Here is a 12,082-nt window from a genome sequence, read left to right as displayed (position 1 = left end):
TTTGAGAGAGGAAGGGAGAGGGAGAGGAACATCCATGCGAGAAATACCAATCAGCCGCCTCCTGTACACCCCCTACGGAGTGTGCTGTTAACCAGGAATAGAGCCAGCAACCTCCTAGTGCACGGGAGAACACCCAGACAACCAAGCCTCACCAGCCAGGGCCCATTTTAACTTGTAAGGTAAAAAGTATGAGTGGAAGAGCAAGTTGGTTGTTTTAATTTTTTACTTCAGTACATAGATTTTAAAAATCAACTTTTTATACATTGCCAAAATAACCGCTTAAAATTAATATGTCCTTGACCTCATACAAATCGATATTCACATTTTCCCAACTGTCCCAAGAAGTTTCAGAGCTAATTTTTGTCCAATCTGGGATCCTAGCCAAGAACTATGCATTACACCACGTTATGTGTCTTGACTCTTTCTCTCTCCTAATCTGGATTCTTGGAACATTTTTGTTGTTTGTTAATCCTCACCTGAGGATATTTTTTCCATTGCTTTTCAGGGAGAGTTGGAAGGAGGGATGAGGGGGAAGAGAGAGAAAAACATGGATGTTAGAGGGCTACATTGATTGGTTGCCTCCCACCCCCCACACACACTACGACCCACCGGGTGTGGCGAGTGAACCTGCAACCCAGGCCCAGGTACATGCACTTGACTGGGAATCGAACTGAGACCCTTCAGTGTGCAGGCTGATGCTCGCTCTAACCACTGAACCACCAGCCAGGGCCAACACTTTTTTTTTTTTTTTTTGTAACACGAACTTATTGAAGAGGTTGGGCCAGTTGTCCTCGAGAATGATCTTTTGTATTTGACAGACTTTTTTTTACAGTGTCCTTCAACTTGTTCTCTAGCTCAGTGGTTCTCAACCTTCTGGCCCTTAAAATACAGTTCCTCATGTTGTGACCCAACCATAAAATTATTTTCGTTGCTACTTCATACTGTAATGTTGCTACTGTTATGAATCGTCATGTAAATATCTGATATGCAGGATGGTCTTAGGCGACCCCTGTGAAAGGGTCGTTCGACCGCCAAAGGGGTCGTGACCCACAGATTGAGAACCGCTGTGAGTCTAGCTGATATTTTTGCTAAACAGATCTAGAGTCTGAGAGATTCAAGTTAAACAGTCTGAGGGTAGCAGACATCACAGGAAAGATGTTCTTTATGTTGTGTAACATCAGGAGACAGACCCAGTTGTCCTGCCACTAGCCTGATCTTGTGCATTTGCAGGGAGATCTTTTAAAGTTGGTTGGTGACGAATATGTGCCCTGAGAGAATGGGGCAGCTGGCAGTGCAGCTCTGGTTGGTTGCTGCTAACAAGCAAAGGGGCCCAGTATTGCCAAATCTTATATTTCAAGACCTTTGCTCTTCCTAATGTTTATGCTAAATCTCACAACTTAAACATTGGTTCAGTTTCTTTTTAAAAATGCGTGTGGGCCAAAAAATAAAAAATTTAGGATCTACCAGTTTGCAAACTCAGTTTTTATCCACAGCATGGATAAAAACAAGTGGAGCCCAGCCAGCATGGCTCAGTGGTTGAGTGTCCACCTATGAGCCAGGAGGTCATGGTTCAATTCCCAGGCAGGGTACATGCCTAGGTTGCGATCTTGATCCCCAGTGTGGGGCGTGCAGGAGGAAGCTGATCAATAGTTCTCATCATTGACATTTCTCCTCTCTCTTCTCTGAAATCAATAAAAACATATTTAACAAAAAAACACAAGTGGAGATGAAGGATATGTTGAAGAAAGAAAAGACTAGCGTAATCTGGAGCATAGAATTTTTTGAAGGAAATAAGGCTAGAAATAATTTAGGGCTAATCCTTGGAAGGCCTTGAATACATGGCAGCAGGTTATTTGGACTTCAATCTTATAGTAAGTTTTTGAGAAGAAGAGTGACTTCCAACTCATGATTTTAGTGGCAATGGGAAGACAGCAAAAATTTTTGACGATACTAATAAGCTTTGCAGTAATTTATGTGAGAGGTTTAGAGCTTGAGAAAGCAGGAAAGAAGATAGACATCCAGGGAGAAAAATTGACAGAGCTTAGTAGCTGACTAGATTCACTCAGCCAACATTTATAGCATACTTGTCATGTGCCAGGCGTGGTGCTAGGCATTTGAGATACACAAATAATTGAGAAACAAGTCTTTAAAGCAGGGGTGGGGAACCTTTTTTCTGCCAAGGGCATTTGGATATTTATAGTATCATTCATAACAAATTATCAATTTAGCCCTAACCCGTTTGGCTCAGTGGATAGAGCATCAGCCTGCAGACTCAAGGGTCCCAGGTTCAATTCCGGTCAAGGGCATGTACCTTGGTTGCGGGCACATCCCCAGTAGGGAGTGTGCAGGAGGCAGCTGATCGATGTTTCTCTCTCATCGATGTTTCTAACTCCTCTATCCCTCTCCCTTCCTCTCTGTAAAAAATCAATAAAATATATATATTTTTAAAAATTAGCCTGCTATATTTGATGAAACATTTAGTTAACTCACCCCTAATGCTTTGGCAGAGCCAGACCAAATGATTTCATGGGCTTTATATGGCCGGCAGGCTGGACGTCCCCCGCCCCTGCTGTAAAGGAACAAATAGTGGGAAATACAGGATAATGTATTGCTAGTAGATAAGGACTCAGTGGGACAATAGGGAAGCAAGGGGTCAACTACCCACCTGATGGGATGCAGGAGGGAAGGCTTCTCAGAGCAATCATTGGAGCTGAGTTCTGAAAAGGGTCACACGTTGGCTGTGAGGAATGGCATTTACTGTGAGTCAGGCAAATATTAAACATCTAGTCATCTGAACTTTATAAAAGGCACTATTATCATCTCCATTTTTTATGTGGGGAAACTGAAACAAAGGACAAACTTCACACAGCAATTAGAACCGGGGTTTGAACCCAAAAAGTCATTTCAGAGTCTGTGCTCCTAATCACTGCACTTAACCAAAGATGAGTCATAAAGACAGGTTTCTAGTCTGTGTAAATGAGAAGGCAGTGCTATTAACCTGAATAGGGAGGAAAGGATGAGCAGGTTTCAGGGGTGAAGTAACCACCGCATTTGGGGAACACGGGACTCGAAGTGCTGCTACGTACAGGTGTGGAAATGAAAATGTGGGTCTGGAGCTTAGGAGTAAGAAGTCAGGGTTAAGGTTGTGGAGTGGGGAGTTATCCACCCAGAGGCGATCGAGACATTCTAAGAATTAATGCAAACGTTAAAGGGGAGAACAAGAAGGCTAAGAATGGGGCCTCTGGGCAATTCCAGAAGTAATCTAGAACGAAGTCTGGAAAACAGATAAATGATAAAGTTGGCTAATGGATCAGCTTTTTTAAAAAGGTAATTCTGCTCTAGCTGGTTTGCCCAGTGAATAGATCAAGGGTTCTGGGTTTGATTCTGGTCAAGGCACGCACCTCGGTTGGATTGCAGGCTCCTCTCGGGGCCAGGCCCTGGTCCGGGCTTGTGCAGGACGTAACCAATCGATGAATTTCTCTCACATTGATGTTTCTCTTTGTCTTTGTCTTTCTCTTCTAACTTTCCCTAAAAATCAATGGAAAAATACCCTCGGGTGAGGATTAACAACAACAAAAAAGTAATTTTGAAGTAGTGAATCATTTAAATGTGGCTCATAAACTAGCTATGTTTCTGTGAAGGAGTTCCAGAAATATTTTGTATAATGGCAGCATTCCTGAAACAAGTGTCAGTTGAGATAATTTCAGCTCAAGTCCTCTAATGATTTGCTTGACTGGACAAACTGCAGAGATCCAAGCCTCTTAACATTTGGAACAAGTCCACAACTTGGAAGGTTATAATATTAAAATGTTGTGTGTTAGATCCCCACACATTAGCTTTCTAGTCCCATAAAATAAACTGATGCTTACCTGGCAGGGGAGATACCATCTTCGTGATCACAAAGATGGTTTTCCCAGGGCAAGTCTTAGCCATTGTACTGTGGACGTGCTGACTGCTGTGATTTCCCCAAGTGTGGGAAACTCGGCTGCATAATTTGTGGTAGTGGAGGACTGTGTTCACATTCTTCCCCTGGCCAAAAAAAAAAAAAAAAAAGGAATTTTTATTAATATCTAAGAATTTGTAGCTGAAAAAAATCAGTATACCCAGCCAGTGTAGCTCAGTGGTTGAGTGTTGACCCATGAACCAGGAGGTCACGGTTCAATTCCCAATCAGGGCACATGCTGGGGTTGCAGGCTCGATCCCCAGCAGACGGCATGCCAATCAATGTTGATGTTTCTCTCAATGATGTTAATGATGTATCTATCTCTCTCTCCCTTCCTCTCTCTCTCAAATCAATAAAAAACATTGTAATCCCTAGCTGGTTTGGCTCAGTGGATATGGAGAGTCGGTCTGCGAACTGAAGGGTTCTGGATTCAATTCCAGTCAAGGGCACATGCCCACGCTATGGGCTTGATCCCAAGTAGGGGGCCTGCAGGAGGCAGTCAATCAAAGATTCTCTCTCATCATTGATGTTTCTATCTCTCTCTCCCTCTCCCTCTCTGAAATCAATAAAAATATATTTAAAAAATTTTAAAAATCAGTATAGGGTGGCATTAGCCAGTCATTGGTTATAAAGTGAAGAGACAGGTCATAGCTGGTTTGGCTCAGTCGATAGAGCATAGGCTCTCGGACTGAAGGGTCCCAGGTTAGATTCCAGTCAAGAGCACTTACCTTGGTTGCAGTCTTGATCACTGCCCCAGTTAGAGTGTGTGCTAGAGGCAACCAGTTGATGAAACATCAATGTTTCTCAACCTTCTTTCCACTCTCTCTAAAAAATTAATGGAAAGCCCTAAATGGTTTGGCTCAGTGTATAGAGTGTCTGCTTGGGGACTGAAGGGTCCCAGGTTTAATTCTGGTCAAGGGCACATGCCAAGGTTGTGGGCTGATCCCCAATAGGGCATGTGCAGGGGACAGCTGATCAATGATTCTCTCTCGTCATTGATGTTTCTATCTCTTTCCCTCTCCCTTCCTCAATCAACAACTACTATATACACACACTAGTGGCCCAAGGCACAGATTTGTGCACATTGAAAGGAAATTAATTAGAAGAAATATTTTAATATCGCTATTTGCCCTTTCTCTATAATGGAAGTGTCAACCAATTTCACAATCTACAATGACAAATCAAAACACACGCATGTGATTGGCACCAGCAAGAGCTTTATATGTATGGTGCATGCACGAGTCAACTTAGGCTTTTATAGATATAGAATTAACTTGCTTAATTAGACTTGCTTTCTGACTTAGCTAAACTTTTTCCAGCCCAGTGAAGCACCCCAACTTCTCTTTCAGGTAATTTTCAGCAATACAGCAGTAAATGTCAACATGAAGCAGATTATTATTGTAGATCACGCAGGGAGAACAAAGGGTAAGATATTTAACTGCAGCAGTGTTTGACTATATCCTGTACAGTGAGAAAACCTGAAGTCATTTTCAAGGTCCACCAATTCTTACTTCTTTTCAGTTGGGTCAAGTTTCTAAATCTCCATTTTCCGGCTAATGAAAAGAAAATAGTCTCCTATCTACCTACTCCAGGACTTCTGTGAGGATCAAATGAGATGAGGCAGGGGAAAACGCTTCACAGACATTTGGTTAAAGTGTGAAATGTTTGCACCTGGCTATCAAGCAAGTTGTGTTCCTGGGCTGAAGGAACTGCAAGGAGGCTAGTCGTCACTGTGGAGAGCTGATATAGGGTTAAGCCTCAGACCGACCTGTTGGCAAAGTCACAAACAGGTCTCCCGAGTCTTAAACAACCCAATCCGAGAGGTTGCCGCTGATTTACACGCGCTATCATTTAAAAAATAAAAAGGGGGGAGGGGCAGGCAGGGGTTAGTGTGGCCAGTGTTTACAGATGAGCTTTAACTCCCATCCCAGGCACAGAGACAGTGACCCGGCAGCCCAGTGGCACCTCATTTCTTAACAAATAACAGTATTGAGTTGACAGGTTAAAATAAACCAGAGAGAAAAAAATAAAATAAAATGAAAAAATACAAAAGGGGGAATTTCCCGGAAGTTGGTCCATCCTTGCTGCTTGACACAGTCGCTGCAGGGAAGAAACATCTGCACAGCATATGTTTCAAGGGACCTGGCGTATATGGCATACTGTTCTTAACACATTGTATGCGAGAAACGTATTTATACATTTTATGTTGACTGGTAGTAGAGCGCGGGACACGTATTAATACGTTTTTATAGACTAGCGCAGCCGTGGGCAAACTACGGCCCGCTTAAAATGAATAAAACTAAAAAAAAAAAAAGACCATACCCTTTTATGTAATGATGTTTACTTTGAATTTATATTAGTTCACACAAACACTCCATCTATGCTTTTGTTCCGGCCCTCCGGTCCAGTTTAAGAACCCATTGTGGCCCTCGAGTCAAAAAGTTTGCCCACCCCTGGACTAGCAGTAGGATGCGGGTAACATATAAATACGTTTATTTTTATTTTATTTTTATTTTTTTTTAAATTAAATCTTTATTGTTCAGATTATTACATTTGTTCCTTTTTTTTCCCCCCATAACTCCCCTCCTCCCAGTTCCTGCCCCACCCTCTGCCCTCACTCCCCACCCACTGTCCTCATCCATAGGTGCACGATTTTTGTCCAGTCTCTTCCCACATCTCCCACACCCCTTTCCCCCCCAAGAATAGTCAGTCCATTCCCTTTCTATGTCCCTGATTCTATTATAATCAACAGTTCATTCTGTTCATCAGATTATTTATTCACTTGATTCTTAGATTCACTTGTTGATAGATGCATATTTGTTGTTCATAATTTATATCTTTACCTTTTTCTTCCTCTTCCTCTTCTTAAAGGATACCTTTCAGCATTTCATATAATCCTGGTTTGGTGGTGATGAACTCCTTTAGCTTTTCCTTATCTGTGAAGCTCTTTATCTGACCTTCAATTCTGAATGATAGCTTTGCTGGATAAAGTAATCTTGGTTGTAGGTTCTTGGTATTCATCACTTTGAATATTTCTTGCCACTCCCTTCTGGCCTGCAAAGTTTCTGTTGAGAAATCAGCTGACAGTCGTATGGGTATTTCCTTGTAGGTAACTGAGTTTCTTTCTCTTGCTGTTTTTAAGATTCTCTCTTTATCTTTTGCTCTTGGCATTTTAATTATGATGTGTCTTGGTGTGGTCCTCTTTGGATTCCTTTTGTTTGGGGTTCTCCGAGCTTCTTGGACCTGTAAGTCCATTTCTTTCACCAGGTGGGGGAAGTTTTCTGTCATTATTTCTTCAAATAGGTTTTCAATATCTTGCTCTCTCTCATCTTCTGGCACCCCTATAATTCTGATGTTGGTACGCTTGAAGCTGTCCCAGAGGCTCCTTACACTATCCTCGCATTTTTGGATTCTTTTTTCATTTTGCTTTTCCGGTTGGATGTTTTTTGCTTCCTCGCATTTCAAATCATTGACTTGATTCTTGCGCTCCTCTGGTCTGCTGTCGGGCGTCTGTATAATATTCGTTATTTCAGTCTGTGTGTGCTTAATTTCTAGTTGGTTCCCCAATATAAGATCGAGGGTCTTATTAGTTTTCGTGTAGATCTCATTAAGTTTATCGGCAGCTTCTAAACAGTTCTTGAGAGACCTTAAAAGTGTGGTTCTGAACTCTATTTCTTCCATTGACAATTTTGTCCTGTTTCTTTGTCTCCGCATTTTGTTATGCTTCCTTGGTGCACCCCCTAGTGGTCTTTGTTCGCAGTCTTATAGATAAATCTTGATTGTTGTAGCTAATTCCAGGGAGGGTTTGACCTCCAGGCCAAGTGGCTATGAGAATCAGCTGTGTCAGCAGTAAGAGAACTTCTGTCCTCTAGGGAGGTGCTAATCTAGCCTTTGCCTGAGGCTATCCAGCAAAAGCCTCTGTGCAGGGCTTGGGCGGGGCGGGTCGCACAGGATCAACAGGGTGGGCCGGAGAGAGCAGTTATGGCGGCTCTCAGTCCTGTCCCAAGGGGCTCTGCCTCTCTGAGTCCCAGCACCCGCTGCAAAGCTCGGAGAGAAAGCTGCACTCGCTCTGACCGAAGCCAGACAGTCCCGCTTCTCCCGTTTGAGTCTGGGTCCCCAAAGACTCGCCCGGATCTGGTGCTCAGAGTCTGCGACTCCCTCCCGATTGAAAACAACAACCGCGCCCTCCGCCGCCAGCCCGCTCCGCGCACTCCGCACCTCAGAATTTGACTTCAGCACTGCGCCTCCTCTGAGTGTCCGTATGCGTTTCTCTTTCCTCCTAGTTGTAGGACTTCCACTCAGCCAGCGTTCCTGTGGTTCTGGGTGATGTCCCTTCCGTTTTTTGGTTTCACTTTTGAAGTAGTTGTTCAAAGCAGCAAACTCCGGCGTTAACCTATGCCGCCATCTTCAATACGTTTATTTTTATACTTTTTTATTGCTCTAAAGGGATGCTAACATGCAGATATACGAATTCCAAAGGACAAAATTTGGGTCTCTAACACATACAATGGTGAATTATGTATGTACTTCCAGGTATAACAGTAATCAATCTATTCAACTGCAAAAATGGCCCGTGCCACCTGTTAGCGCGCGATAAAAACTACCCGCAAACAATGTGTTAATATGTTTGCTTCCCTTCTTAGCGCTATGTGTTTTAACCAAGGTCACCTCTCCAAGAAAGGTTGTTTCCCCAGGTGGGGAATTTTCCCTGGAGTTAGGGATTAACAGGACTAAGGAAGGGAATCAGTAAAACCCCTTAACTAAGTGCCAGGCGGGTAATCACTTTAACTATGAACAATCACGCTTAAGCTATATAATCTTTACTTAGGATAATCTCCTTCAGTTACTTCCTTGTAGCTTAACAGAACAATAGAGTAGTGACCTTGGAATGGAGATAACAAACGCCCTAACCTTTGGAATAGAATGTATAGGATTAAAATCAAATGGTATAAATACAGATGTAACAGGAGAATAAAAAAAGAACCTCGCTATGCTGATCAACTGAACACTGTCTCCATGTCATTCCTTCTTTGCCGACTCCGTCCACAACTTTGGGAACCCCTGGACCTGTTGGGGTTGGACCCCAACACGTCACTATGGAAAGGAAGCTGGGCATCACTACGTGATGTCATTACCCGGCGCCCACAGCCACCATTTTTGGGCTGGGCTGGGCTGTGGGCAGCATTTTGCGCCATGGGGTCTCAGCAGTGTTAGCTGCGATTTGGTGGACTGTTGCTCCGGGTTGGTGGCGGGACCTGTGTCCCACTTGGGGGAAGCTGAGTGTTGCCTTGTGGGCACCAGGTCCATGGTGCCATGTCTATGTAAATGGCCAGTGCATGTCATAGCAGCTCCTGCATTAAGTGTCTGCCCCTTGTGGTCAGTATGCAACATAGTAACTGGTCAGACAGACACTTAGCATATTAGCCTTTTATATATATAGACTAGAGGCCTGGTGCACAAATATTTGTGCACTTTGCGGGGAGGGAGGTCCCTCAGCCCGGCCTGTGCCCTCTCACAGTCTGGGACCCCTCAGGAGATAACGACCTGCTGGCTTAGGCCTGCTCCCGGGTGGCAGAGGGCAGGCCCAATCCCTAGGTGCAGCCCCTGGTCGGGCTCAGAGCAGGGCCAATTGGGGAGTTGGGGCGCTGCCCCCTGTCATGCACAGAGCAGGGCAGATCGGGAGGTTGCGATCCCACCCTCAGTCACGCTCAGGATAGGGCTGATTGGGGGGTTGGGGCACCGCCCCCTGTCACACTCAAGGCAGGGTCCATGGGGAGGTTGCAGCGCCACCCCCTGTCACGCACAGAGCAGGGCCAATCAGGGGGTTGGGGCGCTGCCCCCTGTCACGCACAGAGCAGGGCCCATCAGGGGGTTGGGGCGCTGCCCCCTGTCATGCACAGAGCAGGGCCGATCAGGGGGTTGGGGTGCCTTCCCCTGTCACACACAGAGCCACAGGGTGATCCGGGGGTTTAGGCGCTGCCCCGTCATGCTGATCCTGGTGCCGGGAGGCATATTACCCTTTTACTATATAGGATAGAGGCCTGGTGCATGGGTGGGGGCCGGCTGGTTTGCCCTGAAGGGTGTTCTGGATCAGGGTGGGGGTCCCCACTGGGGTGCCTGGCCAGCCTGGGTGAGGGGATGATGGCTGTTTGCAGCTGGTCACACACCCTTCAGGGTGGGGGTCCCCACTGGGGTGCCTGGCCAGTCTGGATGAGGGGCTAAGGACTGTTTTCAGGCTGTTGGGTGACTGAAGCTCCCAACTGCTCCTTTTTTCTTTTTTTTTAAATTCTGGGCCAGCTTTAGCTCTGGCTCCAGCTCTGAGGCCTCTGCTGCTGAAAGCAGGTATCTGGTTTGTTTGGGTTCTATAATCGAAACACTGTTTCAACTCCAGCTCTGAGATCCCAGCTGGCTGAAAGCAGGTTTCTGGGGTTTTGTTTAGCTTCTATATTTGTAACAATGTTTCAAACTGCAAGCTCAGAGGCCGGCAAGGCAGGCGGGGAACGTTGGTTTCCTCCATCACTGAAGCAAGCAAGCCTCATGTTAGCTTCAAACTGCCTGGCTGCCGGCCACCATCTTGGCTGGCAGTTAATTTGCATATCGCCCTGATTGGCCAATGGGAAGGGTAGCGGACGTACGGCTAATTATCTTGTTTCTCTTTTATTAGATAGGATTATATTATTATTATTTTTTTAAACATATTTTATTGATTTTTCACAGGAATGGAGAGAGATAGAAAGTTAGAAACATCAATGAGAGAGAAACATCGATCAGCTGCCTCCTGCACATCTCCCACTGGGGATGTGCCCGCAACCCAGGTACATGCCCTTGACCGGAATCGAACCTGGAACCCTTCAGTCCACAGGCCGATGCTCTATCCACTGAGCCAAACCGGTTTCGGCGATAGGATTATATTATATTAAAAAATAAAAATCAATGGAAAAATGTCCTCGGGTGAGGATTAAAAAAATAAATAAAGTGAAGAGACAGGAGCTTTATGAGAGAAGGAATTAGGCTATAAATGGAAATGCCCAGCCTGATTAGATTGGGGGTATCTTATTGGGAAGAATTAAGGATAAAAAAATGGGTGATTTAGGCAGGGTGTTATTGAAAATAGGAACATGTGTTTGATCAGAGAGACACTGATGTTCCTAGACAAGGGAGTAATATAATGAAAGCCATGTGTTTTAGAGATTTGTGTGGTGAAACTGGGGCACCTGGAAGGCCATTGTAACAGAAGCATGAACTAAATGATGTAATGAAGGAAGCAATCACTTATGAATGATGGGCTGGAGAGAAAAAAAATGTCAGGTAATCCTTAAGGTTGGAAACTAGATGGAATTGAGAATAGTATCAACATAAATTGAAAAAGTTTAGAATGTGATTCTGGGAAAGGAAGAGAAGTTTTGTTTTGGGTTTCAGGTGACACTAGGTCAGCTATGCAGACACAGCCAGCCAGAGATAAAGGACCATGCCTGGATGGTGGCTTGAGATTTTTGTCTTGGGAGGAGGGAAAAGAATGAAGCTTTGGTAGAATTCCACAGAAGAACAAAGAAAACAAATGAGATGGAGAAACAGTTATTTTCTCTCTTTTTTTCAGTTAAATTTTCTAGTTTAAAAAAGCATAGCCCAGCCCTGACTGGTTTGGCTCAGTGGATGGAATGTTGGCCTACGGACTGAAGGGTCCCAGGTTCGATTCCAGTCAAGGGCATGTACCTTGGTTGCGGGCACATCCCCAGTACGGGGTGTGCAGGAGGCAGCTGATCGATGTTTCTCTCATCGATGTTTCTAACTCTCTATCCCTCTCCCTTCCTCTCTGTAAAAAAATCAATAAAAAATAAAAAAAAGCATAGCCTGGTCTGGCCGGTGTAGCTCAGCAGTTGAGCATCAACCTATGAACCAGGAAGTCACGGTTCGATTCTTGGTCATGGCATATCCTGGAGTTGCAGGCTCGATCCCCAGTGTGGGTGTGCAGGAGGCAGCCAATCAATAACACTCTCTCATCACTGATGTTTCTGTCTCTCCCTTCCTCTCTGAAGCCAATCAGTATCTATCTCTCCTGGCCTGTGTAGCTCAGCAGTTGAGCATTGACCTCTGCATCAAGAGGTTCATTTACTGGTCAGTGGGGGTGGGGGTGTGTAA

At 44.8% G+C, this 12,082-nt stretch overlaps 1 non-coding gene across 1 annotated transcript; it reads left to right on the top strand.

The window, feature by feature from the left end:
- The first annotated feature begins 3,861 nt into the window (after window positions 1-3,861).
- On the top strand, window positions 3,862-4,029 carry LOC132229051 (U1 spliceosomal RNA). The gene has a single exon (XR_009451620.1). It is a non-coding gene; the product is annotated as a U1 spliceosomal RNA (small nuclear RNA).
- The last annotated feature ends 8,053 nt before the right edge of the window (window positions 4,030-12,082 follow it).

The sequence above is a fragment of the Myotis daubentonii genome, chromosome 2 (genome assembly GCF_963259705.1).
Source record: "Myotis daubentonii chromosome 2, mMyoDau2.1, whole genome shotgun sequence".
Classification (NCBI taxonomy): domain Eukaryota; kingdom Metazoa; phylum Chordata; class Mammalia; order Chiroptera; family Vespertilionidae; genus Myotis; species Myotis daubentonii.
Note: the sequence above shows the minus strand (reverse complement) of the source record. Positions and strands in the feature narration are given on the sequence as shown.